Source organism: Anomalospiza imberbis, chromosome 9, assembly GCF_031753505.1.
Source record: "Anomalospiza imberbis isolate Cuckoo-Finch-1a 21T00152 chromosome 9, ASM3175350v1, whole genome shotgun sequence".
Lineage (NCBI taxonomy): Eukaryota > Metazoa > Chordata > Aves > Passeriformes > Viduidae > Anomalospiza > Anomalospiza imberbis.
This window is the reverse complement of record NC_089689.1, coordinates 22,633,790-22,656,508: the sequence shown is the minus strand read 5'-3', so window position 1 is coordinate 22,656,508 and position 22,719 is coordinate 22,633,790. Positions and strand designations below refer to the sequence as shown.

Genomic DNA, 22,719 nt, shown 5'->3' with positions numbered 1-22,719 from the left:
GTGGAGGGAGCCCCAGCACCTGAGCAGGAGGAGCAGAGCAGGTGCTGATGTCAGGTCCATTGGCCCAGAGAGACAAGTAAAAATAAATCTAAAGTAGCAAGGGGTGTTTCCAAAATTTCTTTTTTTATATCTTATTGCCTGCCAGAAATAAGAGCGAGGGAAGAATTCACTTCTTATCATATCTTCTCAGAGGTGCTGAGTAGGGTAATGAAATAGAAAATCTGTTTCCAAGGTACATTCAGCCCTGAAATGTGAACATATTTCCCTAGAAATATATATATTTCCTCATGGTTGGAAAAGGGAAAAGAAATAAATTATAACTGCCAAAGTCTCCCAAAGGCATGGCAGAAAATGAGGTGTTCACTTAAAAAAAAAAAAAAAAAGGGGGATATGTTTCTGGAAGAATATCTCAAGAGAACTGGTCATTCTGGTTATTGCCAGGCAAATTCAGCCTGGGGGATGCTATGGCAATGAGTAACTAGACATTCACTGTGGCTTGGCCACTGTTTGAAACAAAACACTGGATTTGGGGATTCAGGGCAACACTTTCTCTCAGCTGCATTAAAAGCCCATGTTCAGATGCTCCCAGTGGGCCCTGTCTTGGACAGCCTGTATAGACAAAACACAGTGCTTGCCTGCTGAGCATGGTACAAGCAGCAAACACCGCATCTGACTGGGACTGTCCAGGGAACTTCACCTTCACAGTCCTCTTGCCTTACACCTCACAGCTGAGACTATGGATTAGGGAAGCAGGTGCAGACCCTGAGAACAGCACCTTACATTGCACTGTAAGGACAGTTCAGAAATGGAGCTTGAGCTGCAAGATCCTCAAAGCCACCCAGGCCTGCAGACTGGAGCAAAGCTCCCAAAGGAGCACCTGAAGGTAAGGAAGATATTATTGAGCCTATGCAGGAGTGAGTTAATCCCAGTCCTCTTGCTGGCTATGTAAAAAAGGTCCCAATAGCAAGAAACCAAGATATTCATGAGCAGATCTTCACACTATGAAAATCCCCTCCTGCTACCCCTGTTGCCAAAGAAGGAGGCTCTGTACCCCAGCCCAGAAGCACTGCTCTAACATCCTCACTCTCCTTACACAAACCTAGCTAAAATTTATTATTATTTGGGCTCCATCCAGCCCAGTTCCTGCCAATCTCTTCATAAGAAGAGATCAAACAACCGCTTTGAGCCCCTGTTGACTGCAGGGGCACTGTGGTAGCCTGTCCCCCTTGGACAGGTCTTCACCCTTTGGTTCTTCTCTCCCCTTTCATGCCATATTGCAGGTTACTCTTCTGATGAAATGTGCTGAAAAGCCCATCTGTCTGCCTGCAGGACAGGCAGCTCCTGACGGATGTGTTGCCAGTGTCCTCACTTTTCCATCACTTTCCTGTCTGCCACTGCCTCTTGGATATTAAAAATCACCTGGAGCGATGATTCCTCGTTACTCTGTGCTCCCTCCTCCAGTCTGTCACCGTATAAGCCACTTGACAGGTGATTATTCGGTCACGGAAGCCAGGGAAGCCGGGCTGAAGGAAATCAGTGTCTCCTTAAATAAACACGGGGCCGATTTGGAGAGCGTTTCTCACTGGACAAGCAGGCTATTTTAGGATGGCACCACTAAGCTGCATTATGGCTTTGTGGACAGACTGGCTCGGAGCAGCTGCCCTGCTGGCCTTTTGCACCCCTTGTTCCTCCCCTGAGGCGCTGCTTAGCCTGAGCCATGGCCCATGTCCATGGTTTTTTCATTCCTTGGTCAGACTGGGCTCTTCTCCCTGCACAGTCACTGACTCGGTGTCCCTCTTCCAGGAAACACCACTGTCCCCTATGTTATAGAAGATGAATAATAAACAGCTTCATTTCCTTGGACATGCACTGTGTTGTTCTAATTAAGGCAATGCACTTTTTGGCTTTAGGAACTGATTTGTGCAGCGTTAGTCTCTGGTGGTCTGCCATCCCAGCTGGAGACATTTCTGCTCCCTGGCTCAGGTTGAGTTTACACCTGAGCACAAGATCCCTAGATCAAAAGCAGTGTGGAGCCATCCCTATGGCTGGTGAGTGCATCATCTTCTTCAAAACAGCCATGAGGACCCATGCAAAAGTCGTGTCTCCCTCCAGTTCTTTGCTTAATGACCCCTCCAAACAAGGTTTCAGTGGGAGACAAATACGGATTATGCTTCATACAAGCCCCTCTACATTCCTGTCTGTCTTTGCTTTGGGGTAGGGCACCATCTTCATCACCATCCCTCAGAAAACCAGTGGGATGACAGTAAAAAGATTACTTATTACTCCAGGTGAACACAGGGTGGTTGCATTCAAATGATCGTCCCCTTTTGCATTCAATTTCCATCCATACTTTTATTTGGTAGTTGGAGAGCCAGTCTACACTTCTCACTAGCTGAACCTCCCACTTCCTTGGGCTCCCATTTGCTGGGAGTACCTGGCACAGCTTGAGGCATTTCCTCTCATTCTATCACTTATTACTTGGAAAGGGAGATCAACACCCACCTCACCCTCTTTCAGGAAAATAAAGAGGATTTTTTGCATGGTGTGACTGTTAGAGCCAGGAGTTGATTTTCTTGCTTACCAACTCCAACCCATTCGTTTTCCTGAACTCCCAGGAACTGCTGGGAGATAACCTCTGTCCTTCAGCATGAGCAGAGAGCAAAGCCTGGGTGTGGTCAGAGCCCTGCAAGCCCCCTTTGAGCTGTTTCATCCCTGCCCACTTCGGCTCCTCTGCCAGGTGAGCACCCTCCCTTAGTTTGTCATGGCCCAGCTCCTGGAATCACTCGTGTGTCAGCTTTCCCACTAAACATGTACAGAACACCTTCAACTGGGCTTTGTGTCATTTTGTACTTTCCCTCACGTCTGCATCTGGAGTATTTGTTCTCCCTGCAGATACAGTCTTGTGAGCAGTTCAAAGGGGATTTGCTCTGGCTACAGGAGCTGCTGTGTGCATGGAGTCAGGATGGATTTCTGCTCTGCCTGGAGCTGCCACTTCTGCAAAAATATATTAAAAATTACATGAAAGTGAACTTCTGATTTGAAAGCCCTTTCCACAGAGACACTGTGGTGTGCCACCAGAGTTCAGCTCAAATGTGATCTATTTTCAAGTGGAAAATATGGCTCTTTTGCTCATATTGCTGATCACACTTGGCTCCTCTTGAGTCAGGTGTCACTGAATTCTGCTCATTCCCATGACCCAAATGGCTGCAAAAGTTTGCATTGTTTGTAAATGAAGGGAGACATTGGCACTGCAGCTGAAGCTTCTTGAACAATTGGGCTGAACATTTCCACAGCAGTCACAGTCAACAACCAGTTGCTTTTCACTCACCATCTGCCTGCTGTCAACCAAGACAGAATGGAAACAAGCCCACCCCCATTCATCACCTTAATCAAACCCATCACTTACCATCACCCTGACACAAAGATCTCCTCATCCCCAGAGCTGATCTCCATGCAAGCTGCAGGAGTAATGCTATCAGCAGCAGCAGTGGGAGGTTTTGAAGTTGGGTGTGAGCTGGGCATCCAGGCATGAAGCACACCAGCAAGTTCCCTGAACTCATTGTGTGTCACATCACTCTCCAATACTCTCAGCTTGCTTGAACCTGACAAGTTGGTTCCACTCTTTTCTGTGCTGCTCACATGTTCACATATTTCATGCTCTTCTCATGAGCATTTCCCTGTTTGTTGAAACTATTTTGCTCCTTTCCAAATGACTGGGGTTTTTGGAAATAATCACCTGTGCCCCAGACAGAAGACCTAACAGCCAGGATTAAGGTACAGGGAAGGGAAAAAAACCAAGGTCATCCACAGTTTGATACTCTGACCTGCTTCTCCTCAGCTGTCTGCCTGTCATCCTCCTCCTGGCCTCCTGAGTTAGATAAACTTTGCCCTGCTGCTGCCATGCAGTCAAAAAAAGTCTTTATTTCCCCTGTCAAATTTACCTTCTTGAAAACTGGTAGAAATCAGCCAGGAAATCAGAGGAAAGGGGAATAATCAGCACTGTTTTTCAGGCTGGGGAAATCAAGGCTCAGAAAATGGAAAGTGAGTTTCCAGAGTTACAGGGACTGTCAGTGGCAGAGAGGAAAGGGACCATGGGACTGTGTCCTAACACCTTGGCTGTATCTCACAGCCTCTAGAGACAGACTTGGAGCAGAACATATTTCTCTTGCCCTCTTACAGAGCACTTGCCTGCCAGCAGCTCACTTCTCAGGGAGGGAGTTCCAGAGATGGACCCACAGCAGCACTGGGAAGCTGTGTGACAGCAGGACTGGTTCACTGCCCCACGGTCCCCTGAGACAGCACACAGCCCTCCCTCTCCTCCTTCATTCCTGCTCTGATCTTCCCATTCATCTTCCCTCTCCCTCTTCATCCCCAGATAATGCCATTACTTAAGTTTCTGCTAAGCACTGTCACCTCTGCCCTTGCCGGGGCTACAAAGCTGCCCCAAGCATGGCACACTCAAGAGGATGCTCATACTGGCATGGCCATTGCTGGAGTCAATCATTTGTCTTGGAAGCTTCCCTCTGGGGCCACGAGGGTTTGAAAGCATGATCTTGAGTTGTCACCTCACAGAGAGATCCCAAAAATTTGAAAGAGATTGTCTGAAAGCGACCAATGAAATACAAAACTCTGCTTCAAGGAGAAAGCCCAGTGGGGTCAGGGCAGTTTGGTCTCAGGTGAAGAGCAGATTCATGAGGACCACTAGTTTTTAATGGAACAGGGGTCCTGTGCCAGGTTTCTGGCTGTGAGCTCCTGGCCCACAAGCTGCAGGTTCACATGCTGCCCACAGCCCCTCCCCAGCCAGCTGCACATCCTCAGGCCAGTGCCAGTTCCCTGAGCAGACCTGGAAGAGAAGAGGCACTACATAAAAGGCAGAAAGGGCTACAGGGGGAGAACATTAAAATGAAACATTTAGAGCTGCCTCTTTCTGTTGTGACTTCCCCCACACTGTCAGCCTGGCCTTTCCTAGCTCAGCGCTGTGGGGGTGACTGGCTCTGATCAATTGCCCTTTATTTCCATATTAAGTGAAGCAGTTGGGGGATGAATATCTCCCTCTGCCATGCAGCCCTGTGCATAATTTTTGTTAAGAGGTTGTTAAGTTGCCCTTTTTATTATTATTATTTCCTCCTTCCAAAGTCTTTGTTTCTACATGCCATTTAGAGAACCATAGGAAAGAATTTTAAGAGTTATGAAATGCCAGATTATGCTAAATAGATTCTGGATGACCTTAGGAGAATTCTGGCATGTTGACAGACCTGCTATACCACCCATTGTGTCCAATATCAAGTCAGAGTCCTATTTGAATCTCCTCCAGGAGTGCCACCAGGTCAAGGAATGGTCCCACCTGATATTCCCCGGTAGATATCCCAGTGCACTGCCAAGATCAGGTGCTCAAAGAACCAGAAACCTCCCTGCTGCAGTTACCCAGCTCTCCTGACACTCCAGCACAGGACATCTGCACCAAACGCTGCTCTGCAGACCTGACTTTCATCAGTCAGGTGTTTGTTCACCTGCTGGGGCTGGTGGGCTTTCCCTCCAGAGTATTAGGCAGCTTCCCTCCCTGGAAAGAGCTGCACCTTGTACCACCCCATGGCACAGCAGTGCGAGACAGCACAGAGCTCATGAGACTGCTTCAAAGGAAGATCCTTCACCACTATCTCCCTGGCTAATTTGAAAGCGCAGGGTGGGCTGTGGCACACAAATAACTGCCCCTTGGCATGCCTGAGTGCTCTCCCTCATCAGGGAATGCTCAGCATTTAGATGAGCTGAATGTTTACATCTGCCACGCTCGCCCCGAGAGCTGTGCTGCACACACTTGGCTGGGCACGACAAAAGGTCATCTGGTCCTGCTGCACGGGGACTCTGCACTCCCTCATGAGTGAGCCTGCCAGGGAGCTGGACAGGCACCTGCAGGGAAAGGGAAGGGCAAGACAGGCTTTCATCTCTTTTTCCCACAGAGGAAACAGCAACAGCAACCTTAGAAATCCAGGTTAGGAACCTTTCAGGGGATAACACGGTTTCTTCCTGCATACCTGCCTGCTACACTGGGAGATGTCACCTGCCAGCAGAGCAGCTGAAAGAGATGTGTGCACAGGCTTCATTCAGGTCACCTCTGAGTGTCTTTGCTTGCAGGACGACAGCCAGCTGAGAGCTGCTGTTCTTACTTAGTTGGAAGAGAGGAGCTTTACTGAGCCCAGCAATAGGCAAAGATGCAAAGACACGAGGCTTTCTTCCACGTACTAGTGCTAAGAGCAGGCTGGGAAAAGGGTTTACTTCATAAAGCTCCTGGAGATCTCTTTTTTCCTCTCCCATTCCAGCTGAAGATCAAAGTCCCAAGCACCTGTGAAACTAAACAGAAATAAAGCCACCTGGTTTGGGTCAATTAAAATGTTTTGTTTCAGTAGCTTCTGAACATGCTGTTAATAATCAGCTTAAATAGCAGAGCAAGGGTGTTTCAAATTAGAAAACTAAAAATCTTGGTTGTCAAAGAGGGACTTTTCAAGAATTTGAGGGCTCTTTTTTAAACCAAGACATTTGTCAAAGCTGTTCTTTTTTTTACCCAAAAAAAAAAAAAAAAAAAAAAAAAAAAAGTTTTCAGTTCAATAGATCTGCTACCTTTTAGACACAGAGACAAGGAGAGAGTAAGGTAAGGCCCAAAGCTGGTTGGAAACCAAGGTCACTCACTAAATCACCATCACATCAAATGATTGAAACTATAGGAAGAGTTCTGTATTCCTCATTAGCATCTGCTATTGTCTTTTGTACCACCAGGATTTCACTAATGACTTGGAATCTCCAGCCCATCTTTCATCCTCAGGCATTACATGGGAGCTACATTACCTCTGTAGGAGATTAATGGGAACCTATTGCCAGGAACTGGTGGCTCCCTCATCATCCACACTGCTGACCCAGCATGCTTTATGACCGCTCCACCTGGGCAGCTTGGACACGACTGAAGTGATAGATAACCACCTCTGCTTTGTGTGCAAGAAGAGAGACCCCCTCAGGACTGATTGAATTGCTAAGGCAGAGCAGATGATGATGTTACTCTTTACAGCACCAGCTTGGAACCCCAAGAACCATGTTTACAAATGATGCTTTGTCACCTGAGTTATTGCCAGGGGCTTCAGGCATTGTCAGATTCCTGAGCAAGCAGCAGATCTATGTTCACTGAGGAACAGGAGAGAGGCTGGAAGGCAGCGGTGGCAGAAAAAAAGGCACACCTCTGGGGGCTCCACAAAGGCAGTGATGACAAGAACACAGCCAGGAAATTGTTCCCAGTGTGTTGTACACAAGCACACTTCCACACAAGAGTTAGCAGAGGAAAAAAAATGCAAAGTTGGCTCCATGGAGCCACCTCGTGCAGTTGCCCACACCAATATTGGGAAAATAGCCTCAAAAAGGTGCGTGAAGGAGGAAGGGATCTAGTGAAACAACAAAAAGGGATTTTTAGAATTCCTAGAAAGCATACAGGCAAAATCCTATGAAGTGACAAAATTCCTAGAAAGAAAAGAATTTCTTAGAAAACAGATTTATTTTTTCTACAAAGAGCCCTAGAAAGAAAGTGGGAAAGTATTTGCAAAGTTCCTGATAAGCACTCAAGGACATTTCTAGATAGCAAAACAAGAAATGGCTTGAAAACATTGACATGGAAAAGCAAAGGGGAGATTTCTAGCAAGCAATGTGGAAATTTCTGGGAAGAAACTTAAGAAATCCTGTAAAGTAATATGAGAATTTCTAGAAATCATATGGAGATATTCCTTGGAAGGAACCAAAAAAATTCCTTGGAAGCATCCTGATAGAATTCAAAAGAAATCAAAGGAGAAATTTCAGGAAAAGGAAAATTATTGGAAAATATCCTGGGACATTTCTAGGAAGCAGAGAAGAAATTTCTGGAAAGTAGCTCCTGTGGTAAAATGTCTAGAAAACATCAGGGAAGTTTCTAAAGGTTTCTAAAGTAAAATGTGAAATTCCTGGAAAGCAGCTGGGGACAATCCTAGAAGTCTAGGAGAAAATTCCTGGAAAACAACCAGAGAACTTTCCAGAAAACAACATTTTTGCAACATTTTCTTCCTAGAAAGAAAATTCAGAGAAAACTTATGGAAACTCTGGAAAATTCAGAGAAAACTAATGATGTGTTCCCAAAAAGCACTGCAGAACATTCAGGAAAAAAAAACAAAGCAGAAATTCCTGGAAAGAAAAAAAAAAGTTGAAATTGCTTCAAAATTGCTAGAAATCAATGGGGCATTCCTAGAAAATGAGCTGGGACATTCCTAGAAAGCAATGTGGAAATTCCTGAAAAGAAATGAGGACAATTCCTGGAAAGAACCCAGGATAATGTCAAGAAAGGAAATTGAGATTCCTACAAAGTACTGGGAATGTTGCTAGAAAGCACAGACAGTGCTGATTGTGAAGGGTAAGAACATATGATGGTGGCAGTAGACCTGCAGAGAGGGTATGGGGAGTTTGAGAAAGGCATGATATCCCCAAGATCCCAAGAGTGCTGAATGTGGAAGGCAAAGGAGCAGCACTCAACCTCAGGAAGGTCCAGCTTGGTGCTGGGTGGCAGGAAACCAGGAATGTCACCTCAGAGACCAAGGTTCACACATGAAGGCACACAAGGTCACATTAAGTCTGCCCACATGGGCCTGATCCACATTCATCTGGTCTGTTCCTAGAAATCTCCACTGATGAGTAAAAGCCCTTTACCATGTCAAGGCATCTCTGTATTTACCTTCCCATATTTCTGGAAGGCTTTCTTTGGTGTACACCTCAAACTCTGAACCTCCTCTTTCCCCCTCCCCTCGGGGCACTGACAAGGATGTGTTCCTAAGGCCACAGGATAATTTGAGTGGAAAGGCAGCTTAGGAGGTCTGTAGGTCAAACTTCTGCCCAAAGCAAAGTCAGCTCTAAGGTGAGACCAGGTTGTTCAGGGCTTTGTCTGCTTAAAATCCTCCGAAGGCTGAGGGTGCACAGCCTTCCTAGTGGGGCACCTGTCCCACTGCTTGACTGCCCTCACAGGAAAAGTGTGTGTTGTATAAGGAGGATGTGTGCATAACCTAAGGAGGATGTATCCATAACCAGCCTGAATGTCTCTTGCTCCACAGGACGTCCATTGCTGCTCATTCTCCTGCTGTGTTCCACTGCAAAGAGCCCAAATTTTACTTCCCCATCAATTCCTTTCAAAAGCCTCCTGAGCACATCCATAGTTGCTCACACTGCCCAGACAGCCCTCCCTTTCCTCTCTGGCAGATGATGAGCCCATCTGCCCAACTCCCTTAAGTCCAACTTTGGTTTTTCCCCGTGGCTTTTTCAGAAGTTGTTTTTCAGACCATTTCTGCTCAGGAAGAAGAAGAGATCACAGAGGATTTGATGACATCACTTTTATGATGTTCCTCTTCCAAGCTGACTCAGCTGTCTGGGAGAGAGCCTAGCAATTATCTCCAGTAGGCCTCTGCTCATCTGATTGACTTGCCTTTGCTTTCATGCCTGGCACTTCAAACATCAGGGACAGCAAGGCAGGGGGAATATTTTCCTAATGGAATGAAACAAGGGCTCTAAAAATTACAGCTGCCTCATCTGGAAAGCAGAGCATGTCTCAGCGTCCCCACTGCGCTCAGCCTCCAGGTTTATCACCCACACGCCCAGGCCCAACAGCATTGACAGTAATCATTTGTAAACAATTAATTGTGGAAGAGATAGCTCCCCCATCACTCACTGAAAGGCAGCATGGCATATGACCTCAGAAGGTGAAATCCACTCTTGGAGGTTCCTGTTAGGTGTGGGGAGGGATGTGACACATCCTCAAAAGCCTGAGATCCTACTCCTGCCACTGACTCCAGGGAAGTTCTTTAACTGGTTTGTGCCTCAGTTTCTCCACCGTTTCACCTGGCAATGGCTCCCACTATGCAGGAGAATATCCAGCACAACAGCCTCTTGATCTGTGGCTACCCAAATAAAACAGGCCTGGTTCGGGTCACTGGCAGTGGCCATGGTACAGCCCACATCCAAGGCCAAGCCAAAAGCTCTCTCAGAGCCAGGTGGCTTCATCCATATTGTCCCACAGGAACGGGTCCTGCCTGTCCCCATGGCTGGGCCGAGTCACTGGCCAGAGGATGTTAACTGGGAGCGTGCCAGTGATGGAAGAGGGCAGACCACTGTGGGCCAGTGCCCTGGCTCTCCCAGGCCTAGTGTAGCTATGGCCACCATGGCCCCTCTGGGGCAATCTCTACACCCTGGGGGTGAAAGGAGATTCCTTTCTGTCCCCTTGTTTGGCTGCAGCTCAGGTTGCAGATATCCAGCTTGGGCTCAGGAAGAGCTGAGTTGAAAGCAGCTCTGAGGGAAATGGTTTCAGCATGGCTGTGTTCAGCCTCTCCCACACCACCTGGGCATCTCTGTGGGGTGGTGGCCGCTCTCCAAGGGAATTCCTGCTCTAGCAGAGTGCGGGTACTGCCTGTGAGATGACAGCTGCTGCTGGGGCAGAGCCACACACCCACATGCTGTCTGAATAATGAAAACAAAAATGCCTGGCTCCCACTGGATGCTGTTTTATTGCCTGACTGGTGGTTGCTGCCGTGTGAGTCACTTCCAGGGGAGGCCACAAGGCACTTCTGTTGCAAACAGAAGAAATGATGCAGAGCCCGAGCTGCTGTGCACTTGGGAAAGCAGATCAATACATGATCAGCAGATCAATCACTGTCTTGGGCAAGGGAATTCTAGCTGCAAAGGCTCTCCTGCTTTCTCTGGGTCATTAGGAGAGCCCCCCATTCTAAAGCAGGGCCTCCATCTAACAACAGCACTCTCCTTGATTAATGCTGATTAGCCCTGCTTTGCTTGTACGTTGATTAAAAAGCAAGGTTCATTTCCCAGGTTTCCTTCCCAATCACATTCCCTAATTTCTTTTGGCACTGCCACAACCTCTTAATTCTTCAGTCCTTCAAGCAGCTCATCAGACAAGGACAATGTTGAGGCAGTAGCAGACAAAGGTCAGATGTGGGTTGTAGCCAAAGGGAAGCTCTCTCTGTGTTAACCTATGTGGTGGGCTGGCTAGTGGCATTGCCACCTTAAAATGTTGCTCATGACAACTGCGAAGGCAGATAAAAACCCATCACCACTCAGGATGTTCCTACATACTCTTCTCCTCAGAAAAATACACTTGATTCCCAGCAACTGTAGAAGCAAAGGGCCCCATATTGCCTTTTCTTCAAATTATCAGCCAAATTGCTGTAGAAATGGCTTTATGACTTAGCCCAATGGCCCACCCAGCTTGTTCAGTGGCTGCAGCAGATGCTAAGAAATCCAGGGCAACAGGGCACATACAAACTGGTCTTGGCCCACTCTTCCCATCTTTGGTGGTCTGTGGTTCAGGGGTCTTCATCAGTTCGAAGCCATACTCAGCTTATGGGGTTTAACATCCACCAATGCATTGTCAATAACACTCCATGGAAATGTAAAAGGGACTTGCTTCTTTATGCATCAAATCTACTGCTTGCCTGCTTTCAGAAACACCTAGTTACAAGGAAAGGGCAGCAATCCTTCCCTCACAGCTCCCTACTTTCCATGATATGAGACGTCTCTGTCATTGTCCCTTTAGGCATCTTTTGTTCTAGCCAGGGGGTCCTCCCTTCACACAGAACCAATTTTGCAGCTTATTGGAAGTTGTTTCAATAAAACAACCACGGCTCAAGAAAACAAACATCCCATTTCTGCCTCTTTCACAATAAGAAAGTGGAAATCCAGAGTATCTTTAAAATATAACCAAGTAAAAAGCAATTTGAAGCAGAGAGCAATGAGTTAATCTCACATCTGAATATTCACTGCTATTAAGATGAAGACTTGCCTCCTTCAGCTCTTATGTAAATAGAACTCATCTGCGATGCAGATTTTATTAATTAACTGGCAAATCGAGAAAACCCCAATAGGCTGTAATTGAACTTCGTGTTGATGATAGATGAGGAGACACTTACAGGCCATCAGCTGTGTCTGCACAGTCACTCCTGGATCTGCTGCCATCCCTGCCCATCCTCACAGCAGAGGGGCTGCCCCATCCTGAGCAAAATCAAGAATATCTGAGGGGCAAACGCCAGGAGCTGATGGGATGCCTGGAGCTGATGAAATACCTGGCACATATTCTTCCTGAAGCACCCTCTGGCTTATCACATTGCTTTTGTTCATATTTTCTGCAGCTCCCAGGTGCTCTCAGGCAGGCACTAGCTGCTGAATTTCCCACAGGAGTGAGGATGCTCATAGCTTTGAGGGGGCATTATCACCCCTAACATGAAGAGGGGACACTTGTTAATGCTGTGGAGATCTGGGCTGCTCAGATGTCGCCAGGAGTCCCAGGTAACCCAGGAAATGGAGGATTTCCCTATACCTGGGCATAGTGGACCCTGGTGATGACATGCCCTATAGAAACACACCCCAAACCAAGACCTTAGGTGAAGCACAGACCAGTCAGATTTATGTGTGTCCCAGTGGTGACTCCCTGCTGGGTAACACGGATAGTGGCAGAGCAGCCTGTGTGTGGAAAAGGCAGCCCTAGAGCCCTGCAGGAGCACCACGCTGCCCTTCTCCATCGAGGCAGCACGCAGCAGAGCCCAGCGGGAAGGAGATTAAGGCATTACTGATGTAGGAGGAGAAGGGATGAATGAAACAACCCCCTGCATGGGTGCTTTGCAGTTCTTGCAGGGGAACTAATTTTGCTTTTATTTTGCTAGAGAAACAGCAAGGCAGCAGCAAGGAGCCCACCCTTGGAGCTGCTGAAGCCTGCGTTCTTCTCAGCGCGGGAAGAGGAAGTGGCATTTGAAGCACTGAGATGCGAGAAGAGTTTCATTATTGCTCTGGATGGCCCCTTCATTAGAGGAAAACACAGTATTTAATGAAGGGGAAAGAAAACTGGAGCTCCCTGCTGCGTCCAGAAAGCCGTCTCTTTTCAGCTTTGCTTCTTTCCCTTTATTTATGGGAATGAGGGAGGCTGGACCTATCCATCTCTGTAGTCTCATGAAGGATGATCCAAGGCCACCCAAGTGAAGATCTCCCTACAGACAGGGACCCACAAGCACGTTCCCTGCTGGACTCTCCAGCTTTGGGATAACTCCCTGTGCCTACACCCCAGTGGGCAGAGGCTGCTGGCCATGGGTGCAGATAGGGGATACCAAGATCTACCCCCCCTCCAACCACACCCACACTCCCCAGGAGCTCTACACCAGAAATTCAGTGCCATTAACAAGAAACTGCAGCACAGGGGATGTGTTACACACACCTATAAAGACCATGCTTGATTAAAGGCACAGGGAATGCTTTCCCCATGGCTTCTCTGCAAAGTGCGTTCAGATTACCAGGGAAGGACTTGGTTTCTCACAACTGGCTTAACAAACCCAACATGGGATTCACACATCAAGCTAACTCTTCCCAGCTGGCACCAATTATTTGCCAAGGTAGTTTTGATCTCTCAATTACAGCCCATGAAGTTTTCAGCATGGAAAAGCAGAATATCTTTTCTTTCTCTTTCTCATCTCCTAATAATTGGGGTTTTTTATAGCAACATGTCAACAGACATCAGGAGTAGAACCAGCTCACATTCCCTTTGCTGGGACAACTCTAGCTCTGCTAGGAATTGAGATAAAAGGAAGCTTGCTTTCATCCCAGCATAAGCAGGCAAGAAGTGGAGCATGAACAGAGACAAGACAAGCAGAGAAGCGAACACTGTGATTTTATTCTGAGTGTCTGCACCTAAAGCTGTCCTTAATCACCACTCATGACTCATAGCCATTTCTTTCACTGGGAGCTCCAGACAGGGTAATTTGGTTTCAGAGGAGCAGAGGCACATTGGCTGCAAGGGACCTCTGGATGTCTCCCATTCAACCACTCATAATTTGCTCTCAGAATTTTCTTGGGTTCCCTCATGACCTGTCCTGTTCCCAAAGTGTTGAGCTTTGAATGTGTCCTGAGGTGAGAAAGCTTCCTGCAGCAGAGAACATGTTGGAGGAAGAAGAGTAGTTTCAACAATCGCCTGCTCTCTTGTCTGCTCTGGAAATTTTCCTAGTCCCCTTCACCAAGTCAGCTGTGCCAGGAGATGGACTCTGGGACCTGTGTGGGTCAGGGTTCTTGGAAGACAGCAGGAGGAGGGGATCCATAGGATATCAGGAGACTTAGAAAAACAAAAGGACAGGGGACAGAGCTTGCAGGAAGCAGTGAGGTTCAGGATAAGGTCAGGAGCTGGAGAGGTGTCGCCCTGATTTCTTAGGATTTTCTAAAGCCTTCTGAATTTACATTCTTGTAGAGAACTTTCTCACGCAACTTTCTGTAAACAACCTATTGTTTTGCATTCTTTCATAGAGGCGGAGAAATTTGATAGACTGGTAGTTTGTCCAGTGTCGTTGGAGAGGTGGCACGTTCACCTTCCAATCCACTGGCACCTTTTGAGACCTATAAATGATTGGAGTCAGAAAAAATAAATTAGTCTCTTCATGGTGACCAAAGCTGTGGTGCGTCGTTTTTCCTTGTGTCCTCTGGTGACAGAGAGGGGCTGTGTGTGTGAAGGTTGGATAACCACAGACTCGGACCATCAAGCCCAGCCATCATCTGACATTAATAATTTTTTCCTGCTTGATTCTCAGCTGCAGCTGGAAGCTGGACTGAGTTTTGACTGGATCCAGGATCGGAATCTGCCTGCTCTGCCTGCATTGGAGACAAACTCCTTCATCCTGGGCCTTCCTGCACTATTTACAGAGACCACAGCCCCTTTCACTACCATCACCAGGACATTCCAGTGATTTCCAAGCAAAGGAGCAAGTTTCCTGAAAATTACATTTCCAGCAAGCATCTCTGCTAATTAAAGATTATGAAATGAATTAACCATTGCGTCAATTAAAATCCATTCACAGCTAATACCTTCCTCTATTTCAACATCATTTATTTATTGAGGGTGGGGAAGGAAGGAACCACGTTCAGAGTCTCCAGAAGTTCTCTGTATTTGTAACAGACTTGGCTCTGCCTTGTTACATGGAATAGGTCCCTGGAGAATGTAGACTGATTGCAATCTAATTTATGGCATTCATCAACATATGAATTAATGCTGGGGTCTCAGATATGAGATCTCTCTATTTGCCTCTCCCTCCTCGCACAGGATCGGCAGCTCAGTTCCACTGCCATGCCTCCTTCCCTCCCAGTACTGCTACTTTCCTGCATTAAAGAAACAGCTTTGGTTTTGGTTAGGAAATCTTGTTTATCATGAACAAACTGGGCATCTCACCTAAATTTCTGGGAACTGAAGTCAACTGAAACGAAGGAGAATTTAGTCCCTGTTTTGAATGAGTTTGGGCTCTGGTGCTCAGCTGCCATGTACCTCAGCTTCCCCATCTGTGACACAGGGACTGTTCCCAGACTCCCTCTGAAAGCCACAGAGAGAATAAAAATACACTTGTGCTTTGGAGCCCTGCAGAGAAGTTTGCAGAGGGCTTTTGTGTGTTTTACTATTGCTTCTTTGTATTGTTCTTGGCTTTGACCTTGGACTGAGCTGAACCAAAGAATAATCAAACAAAGCACTTACATTTCAGGTGCATGTTGGACACTTGTTAAAGAAAGCCTAAAAGTGTAAAGTCTTCTGGTAGCAGCCATTAACCCATGTGGTGACTGGAAGCCCTGAGGTGCTGGCAGGGATATAAATCATGCAAGTGGTGGATGAAGAGCCGCTTGTCTGCTCTGCTGAGAGGCTGGCGCAGGCAAAACACAACAACAAAGCAAATCTGAGGACAGAAAGTGGGTGTGCAGGATGCCTCGGGGCAGGGAAGGCAGGTTAGGGAACAGGAGGAGATGTGCAGAGGAGCAGAGTGCATTCAGACACTGAAAGGGGAGAGTTCTGCTTTGTTGGCATGAGCAAGCAGTAGTTGCACAGGGTAACTGAAAGCAGGTATAGCTTAGGATGAGAACTGTAGGATTTCTATCTGCTGCTTCCCTTTCTTGGGGCACAACTCCACAGACAGAACTGGTTTTGAGACAGAAACCTCCGCATTTGGGCTCTCTCACTGCCCAGATCGCAAGGTCACCTTCAGCAGAGTTCAGTTCTGGAGAAAAGGTCTGGTGCAATGTCTGAAACTCAGCGTCACCATGAACTGCTGTCCCATCACTCACCTGCTCTTCCTGAATTGTCTGAATGTGCATGGACTTAGTGGATGTGGCTTAGTTTTTTGCTCTTCTCTCTGATGAAAGAAGTAAAGCATGCAAAGTAATTTTTAGACTTATCTATAGATCATTCTGTTTGTCAAAAGCATCAAAGAGTGCTCCAGGGAAGAAGGAAATACAAAGTTCCCTGTGCTTGATGGGACAGAGAAGATGTGGATTCCTATTGCAGTGAAGAAGACTCAAGTTGGATTCACCAGGAAAAGCCATAACTCAACACTGAAGGACAGGAACCAATTGTAAAGCTCTCACTGATGGGTGACCTCCTTCATCTGGGGAACAGCAGGTTCAGCCAGAAGAACACATCATGCAACCAAGATTTTAAAAACCAAGAGCTTTGGTGAGCTGTGGATAATTTCATGTAGCATTAGTAGACATTTAATTGCTTTATGTCAGTAAAGTGCAGGAGTCAAAGGATTCTGTCTCCATGTAGTTAACAGCTTATGCTAAAAAAATCCTGCCCTGCTCATTAGGAATGTCACCTTCACTCTTAATTTCAGACTTTTCCTGGGGATTCAACTCAACTTCAAGTGAATGTTTCCCTGGCTAAATTACTCTTTGGTAGCAGTAGACAGGCAGATTGGTAAAAAAAACCCAAAACAACATGCACATGCACCACTTCTGTCACAAAATAAAAAGATGGAAGGGATGCAATCCCACCTCTTGTTGTGCATGGGTTAAAAGCGGTTTCCATACTTGTTGAAAACATTTTTTTCTTTTCCTGGTTCCGCTCCTGAGTTTATCCTATCCCAAAGTAATCAAGCGTTTTGCTGCCACTGCCAATCACAGCAGCCTGCTGCTGACAAGAGAAGCTTGCTGCTAGAGCTGGAGCACCACGGGATGCTCGAGGCAATGCCCCTGCTGGGATGCAGCAAAGCTCAGTCCAGACTGGAGCTGTTTTATGCTCCTGTCACTCAGTCCAGGGCTCCTACAGTTCACCAGGAGTTGGCTGACCTTGCCAGACCTGAATGGGGAAAAGGGATGCTCTCAGCCATTGTCAGCCTTCCATCCAGGAGGGCTGTGCCCACTTCTCTATTCCAGCACCCACAGTGGCTGGATGTTCCCATCCAGGAGCCACCATCTGTACACGTGGCTTCGGAGCACAGGAAAAGGAATGTTACCCACTCCCATTCAGGGCACAGGCAAATGTTCCAGTACCCCTCTGCCATCAGTTCCTTTAATGTGAGTGTGCCTGTTGTGGCAGGGGTGGCCAGGACGTGGCCTCAGGGGCTGTTTTCCTACCTGTGAGGCTGGGATCAGTCTGCAGACACAGTTACAACCTGGGCAGGCAGCAACATAGGGCTCAGGCATGCAATGAATGCACTGTGAGACACTGAATGAGCCTGAGAAATAGCAGGTGAGGGTTCTGAAAGGTGGTGGGGAAAGGGCACGGTGGGAGCACAATCTGCAATGCAGAAGAGAGCGCTGCATCACCTCTCGTGTGAGGTGGCAGATTAATCAGGAGTCACAGAGTGCATTTGTAACCTGCCTGGCAACCCAGCTGCGCTTCTCAACCCTACCCAGCTCTCTCTCCACACTTGAAAAACCACCATAACTTTACATGTCACTCATTAGAAACAGGTCCTGCTCTGGGAGGAGAAGATACTGGAGCAAGGACTTGGTGAGGGAGTGACAGCAGAGCCTCTCCCGGGTGTGTCTGTAGGGAAAGAGGACTGGCATCTGGGGAGGTCTCTGCTCCTGTACCTCTGCCAGCAATGAGGGTGATATTTCAGGGAAGGAGGTAAGTTTTCCCATTTGCTTTGCTCAATTCCTTCATTTCTTCCTTTCCTCTACAACTGTTGATGCTTAAAGTTTCCTCCTGAAGCCCAGATATCAGCAGGTGGACAGACACCTCGGTCCTGCCCTTTCAGGCTCTCTGAAAACTCCAACAGGTTTGCATCCATACAGTTTTTCTCCATTTTTCATGAAGGAAACAGCAGGTGAGGGAGTTTTTTTGGGTTTTTTTTTTGGTTTTTGTTTTTTTTTTTTTTTTTTTTTGGATCTATATATCCAGCTTAGATGGCAGACAAGAGAGAAAATGCAGAGACTGCCGTCTTTTCCCTCAAGATCCCTTTGAAAGGCTTTGGGAGGTGTCAGATGCGCACAGCCTGGCTCACCTTCTCACTGGATTTCAGGACAGCAAAGCTGTGAGTGGAAAGAGATGTGGAAAAACAGTACTTTCCCACCTGTTGGGATGAGGCCTTCCCATTCTGCTTTTGTCAGACTTACCCAGATAACCCCTACAAATGCTTTTCAGCTATTTTTACCTATTTTCTGGCCAAGCAGCACTTTCTAGAGATGCAAACAAAACATGTAATTCATTCTTCCCACCTAACCTCCACTGCAACTACTCCTGTTGCCCTGGGTTTGTTTATGTGGGAGATTTTCCCCTTTCTTTCATGAAGCAAGCTTTTCATTCTAGATAATTTTGTGCTTGCCTTTAGCCTCTCAAGTCCTTTGAATAAGCCAGGCTGTCCATGAGATGGTGCCACACGCAGAGTTAAAACCCTACTTTGCTTACCAGAGACAGCAGACAGGGAACAATCTTCCTAGGCACTGCATTTAATATGGCATATTTATTATGTCTATTATTATTATAATCTGGACTTCTTCAGCTTTGGATACATGAATAATACAGCATCAAAAAAGAAGTTTTTAAAAAGGTGCTTTTATATATAGATAGATAAAGATAGCTTGCTCTGATTCATCTGCTAAAAATTGCTGCTGCTCCTTGTTTGTTTGTTTTGTTCAAGCAGAAATCGCTGGGCAAGATGAATGCCAGGAACGGGAATACAGGATAAGCCTAAATTCCACAACTTCTTGTCATGCTGGAAGGTTGCTGTCAAAACTTTGGTGCAGGTCTGGAATTTGCTTAGAAATGAAGTCGCTGCTCCGGGGTGTAGTGCAGCAGCCGAGCACAGTCAGGGAGGGAGGCAGGGAAGAGCATCTGGCCCATCCAGGGATGAATGAAGGTCAGCTTGCCTCCTCCAGGGGAAGGCTGCAGGTACTGGAGCAGGAGCTGTGCAGCCCCCACGAGCCAGCATCTGGCTAGGAATGTCCCCCTGCACAGCTGAAATTTGAGTGGTTTGAAGGAGCCCTGTGATGAGTGTTTTACCTTGTGCCGTATGAGGGCGTCAATTGTTGTGCCTGTTCTTCTGACCAGGTGCAGAGGTTTCTGTGGTGGGGGTCAGGGTTTGGAGTCGGCAGCCAGCACAGAAAAGAGACACAAAAAACCCTTCAGGCTGTAAAAATGACCCTTGAGCAGACAAATGTCTCACTCAGAAGTACAGATGGAGGTATTGCTGCTGCAGCCGCACCTCCTGACTACATTTTCAGCAAACTTCTGCATAGCTGTGAGCCAGGGAGAGACACAAAGCCTTCCCAAACCACGGCACAGTGCACAGCAATAAACTCCAGCTCTGCTCTCCAACCCTACAGCTCCGTTTGCACCTGACAGGTGTTGCCACATCCACAGCCTGTGGTCTCCTTGTCCCTCACATGTCACAACGGAGGACAAGCAGCCAGCAGTGGAGCTGGCAGCAGCATCAGATCTCCACATCTGGTGTAGGTCTGGGCTTCACCTTCTGTAGAGATCCTGGGATCTGGTCCCAGTCACAGACAGGAATCCAGACTGTCTGCTCTGGGCATTGCTAGTGATGTGTTAGAGTGGTTTTTCAGCTCTGCATGGACACAACCATTATCAAAGTCATGTCCCAGTAGTCAGCTGGATCCTGCCTTGGTGGAAATAAAACACCAGTGCTTTGACTGTAGCTTCACAGAGGGTAAGCCATAAAATAAAAATACTAAGGAAATAGCTGTAACAAACACTTGACATCCATCATGAGGGACAAGATCTGTCTTAACCCACTAAAACATTATTTGTTCTTTTTCCCAGGGGCCAAAACACCGCTCTTTTGCATGAGATATATGTGTCATTGGATATGTGTGTATCCCTAAATTTAATTTGCCCAATTGCATTAGGACAAGCAGCTAATTCCGAAATTCATTTTGTTCCCATAATCAACCCCTCTGCCAAATGGCATTTGGGTGGAATTGTGGAGATTGTGATTTTTATTTAAAGTGATTTATTGAAATCATTAGCAATGTTCCCTAAGTGGAATCCATGGCAATCCTTTTAATCTTCCCCCCATCACAGTAAATGCAAACATTTTTTTTAATAATAGAGAGATTGAAATATAAGGTTATTAAAATCCACACTTGTGTATTTCTCCATGCTCTCTCCCTCTGTAATGGGTTGGAAACCATAACTGTGGAAATAAAGGCTCCCTTTCAGGCCGGAGATGCAGAGAGTGTGTAATGAACAGTTAAGCATCTATTTAGTCACTTTGAATTGATAAGGGTGTTAATGAAAATGAAAAGAGCTGACTTTATTTCCGCTGCAGGGAAATACAAATGGTGGGGGAGTATTTTTTTGGTATTGCCCTAAGTCCTTTTAATGGAGTCAGTGTCTGCGGCAGAACTCAGAGCTTCCCCAAGTGCTTTTCCAGTCTCTTCCCACAAGTACTCAATGGAGGTCTTGGAAAAGTGAGGGGGTTTGCCCGGTGTCCCACTGGAGCGAGGTCTGGGCTGTTGTCACCAGCTGTCCCCAGGCACACAGAGAGCTGCCCCTGTTGCCTTGAGCTCTAATTAATCTCTCCAGGTACACACACCTTTGCAAACCCTTTGCCTCCAATCACTCAGCTCCATCCCCTCCTGGAAATAAAGGGGTACAACACCATGGGAGCCTGCCTGGGACAGTCACAGCCAAAGCCAGGCACAGGGATGGGTCAGCCTGGACCAGATGCTCTCCTGTTCCCTCTGGTTGATGCACTGGTGCCATGACAACTGCTAACACCAAACAGCTGTGGTGAAAGGACAGCTTTGGACAAGCTTCGGTCCCCAGTGACCAGTGGCCATGTCCTGGGGGTTGTTCTTTCCTCCTAAGAACCCCAGGCAAAGGATGTGCCTCTGAGCAGAGCAAAGCCAGACTGCACTGTGCCACCCCTGCACAGAGCCCAAAACTCACTTCACATTGAAAAGTTCTTATAAAAAATAAAATTGCCCTACTTTCCATCTTGGAAGGATAAAATCTGGTGTGGGAGGACTGAGAATCTGACAGAGGAGCCATTTGCCCTTCGCTCCTGACTCCTGCCCTGGCCCTCAAAGCATCTCTGCAGCTTCGTGCTCTGGAGGCAGAGTAGCAGCTCCAACTCTGGATATCAAGATGCTGAGGCAGGGGGACACCAGGACCTATCCCACTGCAGGATATGTATCCATGCAGCTGCCCAGATATTCTTCTCTAACCAGTCACAGCTCTGTCACTTGTGAGAAGAAATTTTAGGATGCTGTTTAATGGTCCTGGGCACCAGAAGTGACTGTGACACGGTCCATGCACATTCCAGGGAGGGCAGAAGAGCTTTTTCCTCCACATTTTCTTTGCTCCTGGGATGTCAAATCAATCTGTCCATCACCAACCCGAACCCTGGTGATATGATTGTACAGGAGATGTTGCCATTTTATTCTATACTCTTCCAACCCCCAGGCAGCTGGCAGGATTGCTGCTGGCTTGTAGCGCACATACACAGACACACACACACAGACACAGACACAGACACAGACACAGACACACAAAGTTAATCTTTTGCTATTATTTCTCAGAAGCTCCATTTGGCTGCTTTCAGGCTTATTGTGGTGATTTTCTTGCCCTTGTGACAGCTGTTTCTTACATGGGGAAGCAGCAAAAAAAAAAAAAAAAAAAAAAAAAAAAGAGGTCGTGATTTATTTTCACCTCCAAATATAGAAAGAAGATTTCCCCCTCTCTAAGATTTCCTCTTCGTCCTCTTTAAATATGTCCCACTGCCTTTAAACCAAGGCAGCAACTCAGTGATCCCAGAGATCCCACCACTAAGGCAGATGGGATGTATTTGTAGGGAACATGGACCAGTTTAAGACCATTACCAAGGTGGCCAAGGACAGGCTGGCTCTTACCAGTTGGCACAGACAGCTTAGCAGGGAGGGGAGAGGGCGAGGGAGCTCAGCCTCAAACCCTCCGTGCTCTCTGCAAACCAGTCGTCCCTCCAATGCCCAAACTTTGCTGGGCGGAGGCTGCCGGGGAGGGAGCGGGGCTGTGGGGAGCATCACTCCAGCGGGATGCTGGCGGTGGGATCGATGATGTCCTCCCCGCTCCCGGCAGCGCCCGCGATGTGATTCCTCCCTGCCGGCGGCACCGCTCCCAGACAAAGGCTGAGCTCAGCGCCCGCGGGCGGCTGGACCTGGGCTACCCACGCGAGCGCTCCGGCTGCTCCCCACCCTCCCCTGCACCTCCCCGCGAACATCCAGCAGACGGATCAAAGCTCATCTTTTGTCATCGAAAGGATTAACTCCGCGGGGAGCAGCGGCGGAGGTGAGCCAACGCTCCCGCCGCGCATCGCCTGCTTCCCAGCACGCTCCGGAGTTTTGGAGCCAACCTCCCGGCAGCTAAGCCTTCTCGCTGCTGGAGCCGGGGAGGCTGGGAAGAGCCGGCAGGGCGGCAGGTGAAGG

General features: G+C 47.5%; 2 long non-coding RNA genes across 5 annotated transcripts; one reads left to right on the top strand and one right to left on the bottom strand.

Moving 5' to 3' along the window:
• Positions 1–375: 375 nt before the first annotated feature.
• Positions 376–10,048, bottom strand: LOC137478659 (uncharacterized). Of its 4 annotated transcripts, XR_011001714.1 has the most exons (5): positions 9,742–10,048; positions 6,165–6,340; positions 6,033–6,073; positions 1,420–1,543; positions 376–877 (listed from the first exon to the last, which is right to left on the bottom strand). It is a non-coding gene; the product is annotated as an uncharacterized lncRNA (long non-coding RNA). The 4 variants fall into 4 exon arrangements; XR_011001712.1 differs by having other exon boundaries at positions 376–1,543; positions 9,742–10,037; XR_011001715.1 differs by lacking the exon at positions 9,742–10,048 and adding an exon at positions 6,934–7,094 and having other exon boundaries at positions 376–1,543.
• A 202-nt stretch (positions 10,049–10,250) lies between these two features.
• On the top strand, positions 10,251–14,889 carry LOC137478658 (uncharacterized). The gene is made up of 3 exons (XR_011001711.1): positions 10,251–12,342; positions 12,717–14,225; positions 14,525–14,889. It is a non-coding gene; the product is annotated as an uncharacterized lncRNA (long non-coding RNA).
• Positions 14,890–22,719: the final 7,830 nt, after the last annotated feature.